Raw genomic sequence first — 4,094 nt, 5'->3', positions numbered from 1 at the left:
ATTTTTCCAAATTTACATGGTGGGTGGGAAAATAAATTAAGTGGGGAAATAAGACAAGATGTGGAAATATCAACATTATATATTTTCTTTGGGTGATAATTGCACATAACTCCATTGTCTGGATAGTATTTGCGCAAATTTCCGCTTCTTTTTATTCCCAAAAAATATGAACCACATCCTTGCACAGTTAGAAGAAAGGTGAGGCCCATTAAGTTTACACACACTGAAAAAGACAAACCACCGGTCAATATTATTGAGCTGGTGAGCAAAAGTCCGAAGTATGCGCGTCAGAAACCAAAGGAAGTTGAAGACCGGAAGTTGCATTGATTAGAAAAAACTTCATCAAAAACTTCATCACATTCACAACAGCAAATTAGAAAATAGGTACCTTCTTATAACAACTTATTCTTTGATCAGAGTATGGCTCCTCTGGCCAACCAACAAGGACATCCTTCTTTTTCTTCTTCTACTACTACTAATTTTTTAACTCATGATCCATGGACATATGATGTGTTTTTGAGTTTTAGAGGTAAGGACACACGCACCAATTTCACAGATCATTTGTACAAGGCCTTGTCCGATAAGGGGATCTACACCTTCATTGATCGTGAGCTTATTGGAGGAGAAAAAAATCTCACCATCACTTCTCAAAGCAATTGAAGAGTCACGGATTTCTCTCATTGTCTTCTCTGAAAACTATGCATCCTCACGCTGGTGCTTGGATGAACTCGTTGAGATCCTTCGATGCAAAACATCAACGAAACAAATAGTTTGGCCCATTTTTTACAAAGTGGATCCGTCGCATGTACGAAACCAAACAAATAGTTTTGGTGATGCATTTGCTGACATTAACTGCAGATTTAAGGATAGTACGGAGAAGGTGAAAAGATGGAGAAGCGCTCTTAGACAAGCAGCAAGTTTGAAAGGATATACTTGCAAGGCGGGAGAGTATATTTCTACCCTCTATTGTGCACATATATATGGTTAATTTAGTGACTTGATTCTATTTTCAGGGTCTTCTATCTTTTTCAAGTCTAATGGTTTCTCTCCTTTTTCCTTTGGTTATATTTAATTGTTACTCATTAAAAAAGGTATTGTTTTGAGAAAAATTGAAAAGTGTAGGGAGAAGATTCAAAACCCATATATTAGCCGGACTAGTATAAATAATACATATCATTGTATACTTAGTAAAACGAGTCAATATTGTTTGTGGTTAAGAACTTAGGCTCCATTTGGATGGAAGGATTCCAAATTCATGGATTTAGATTACATAATAAGGTAATCTTGTTTGTTTAGACTAGTGAAATTCATGTATGTCAAGATTTGGACAAGAGAGAGATGAAGAAGATAAATGAATTTGAAATGATTCCTTACATGTAGTCACTTCAAATCTATTTCAAACGCACTACATCTAGTTGTTCCAATATATTCAGTATCTATATTAAATGCACTACATCTAGTTATTCTAAAATCCACATCCCTCCATGATCCATCCAAACGGAAACTTACTTTAGCGAACTATACAATCAAACTCGGGGGAGTATGACAGTCGGCTGAATAGACTATGTACCTAAATATGGTGTTCTTTATGTGCTTGCATGTTTAAATTTTATTCCTTAAATGTATCCAATTTTTTTAAATGGTAGGTCTGAAGCTACATTTATCAACCACATCGTTGAAGAGATCTTAATCGTAGTACTGAACCGCACATTTTGGAATGTGGCCAAGTACCCAGTTGGAATTCAGTCTCGTGCACAAGATGTGGAAATGCTTTTGGATGTTGGTGGGAATGGTCGTTTCATGGTTGGGATATGGGGGGCATCTGGAATAGGCAAGACAACAATTGCAAAAGCTATATGGAATGAAATTGCCCATAAGTTTGAAGGAAGTTGTTTCTTGCCAAATGTTAGAGAAAATTCACTGCCACAATATGGAGGCTTAATCCAACTACAGGAGACTCTCCTTCAAGAGATTCTTGGTGGTAAAAAGTTGAAAATTGCCAGTACTGATAAAGGTATCTCTATTATACATAAACTATTGAGGCTTAAAAAGATTCTCTTAATTCTTGATGATGTGAATCAGTTGGAGCAATTAGACAACTTGGCTGGAGTTGGTTGGTTTGGTGAGGGTAGTAGAGTCATCATAACTACACAAGATAGTGGATTGCTAAAATGTCATGGAATTGAGTTGATATACGAGGTCCAAAAGTTATTTGACTACCAAGCTCTTGAACTTTTCAGTTTGAATGCCTTCGGAATAAATGAACCTCCAAATGATTATTTGGAACTCGCACAACGAGCAATAGACTATGCTCAAGGCCTTCCACTAGCTATAACACTTTTAGGTTCCCATCTTCGTAATAAAGGTATACATCGTTGGCAAACTATATTAGATGGTTACGAAGGAGAACCTTATTTAGGTATTCAGAAAATACTTCGAAAAAGTTATGATGCATTGGAAAATTCAATGCAACAAGTTTTTCTTGACATTGCATGCTTCTTCAAAGGTGAAGATAAGGACTATGTGATACAAGTACTAAGAAGTTGTAAGCAGAAGGTCTCCCAAGATTGTATAGAAGTACTCGTTGAGAAGGCTATCATAACTATTGAATGTAATAGGATTTGGATGCATGACTTGCTAGAAAAAATGGGAAAGGATATAGTTCACGAAGAGTGCCCCATTGAGCCTGGCAAGCGTAGTAGATTATGGTTTCATGAGGATGTCTACCATGTTCTAACGGGAAATACAGTAAGTATAATATACGTTCTTATATTCCATTTGAAAAGAACCAGTACATTATGTAACCTAGAAATTTCTTTACAAAATGTACTTGTATTTTGGTTTGAAAAGTCTTAACACTAATTATTTTCCATTTTAGGGCACAGGAAAAATTAAAGGCATCATGATGGAGTTTCCCAAGCCAAATACGATAACATTGAATGCAACAAGCTTCTCTGGGATGGACAACCTTGAAATTTTCATAAATCGCAATGCAATTCTATCTGGACACATTAAATATCTACCCAACGACTTGAGGTTCCTTGATTGGGGTCAATGCCAGTTACGTTCTTTGCCATCCAAGTTTTATGCAGTGCATCTTGCTGTGTTCAATATGCCTTGCGGTAGTATGAGAAAGTTGCAAAAATTTAAGGTAACAATTGAAATTATTCTTATTTATTACTATTTCAAATAGACACTACTACATTTTACTATTTGCGCGACGAATAAAAAAGCGTCGCGCAAAGATCAATTTTGTCGCACAAAAATCAACGCGACAAAAACTTCGTCGCGCACAATCCGTCGCGCGAAGGTCGTGAAGAAAGCCATTGAGCGACGAGGAAAAACCTTTCGTCGCGCAATACTGTGCGACGGGTAAACCATCGTTGCACCAACGATAGGGAGACGAAACACATGTTCGTCGCGTAAACTTTGCGCGACGAATAAATTTCGGCGCACATACCTTTGCGCGACAAAAGTAATTGCGCGACGACAAATATATCGTCGCGCATAACGGGTTCGGGAGACGCAGATGTCCGCCGCAGAACCATTCGCGCGATGAGAAAGCTTTCGTCGCTCATATATTTGCGCGACGAAATTATTCGTCGCGCAAAACGTGCTTGCGAGACGTATGTTTTCGTCGCGCAAGAATTACAAAAAATAAAAAAATTTATTTTTTAATTTTTTTGTTACACGCGGGTTTGCGCGACGAAATGGTGCCGTCGTGCAAACCTAATTGTACAATTTTTTTTTTTTTTTTTTTTGTATTTTGTATTTTAAATAAAATTGATTTTTTTTATTGATTAAACAATGAAATTGCAATAAAAATAAATTAGAATAAAATATTGTTATAAAATAAAATAAATGTATTACAAATAAAATAAATACACTAATGAAATAATGCATCAAAATCAACCGAGTCGTCGCCAATATGCGGGTCAGAGGTCTGGGCGTCAACCGGGGCAGTGGTCTGGGGGGGATGCTCGGGAGGGACGGGCTCGGAGGTCGGCTCATCAAAATGCGGGACGGGAATGCCGGATTGTGCGAGGGACTGCAGAATGGCCGACAACTTGTTCTCAAGAGTGACCATATGTGCT

At 37.5% G+C, this 4,094-nt stretch overlaps 1 pseudogene; it reads left to right on the top strand.

The window, feature by feature from the left end:
* Positions 1–366: 366 nt before the first annotated feature.
* LOC117613568 lies at positions 367–1,877 on the top strand (annotated as a pseudogene).
* Positions 1,878–4,094: the final 2,217 nt, after the last annotated feature.

The sequence above is a fragment of the Prunus dulcis genome, unplaced genomic scaffold (genome assembly GCF_902201215.1).
Source record: "Prunus dulcis unplaced genomic scaffold, ALMONDv2, whole genome shotgun sequence".
NCBI classification, from domain to species: domain Eukaryota; kingdom Viridiplantae; phylum Streptophyta; class Magnoliopsida; order Rosales; family Rosaceae; genus Prunus; species Prunus dulcis.
This window is presented reverse-complemented; position numbering and strand designations above follow the sequence as displayed.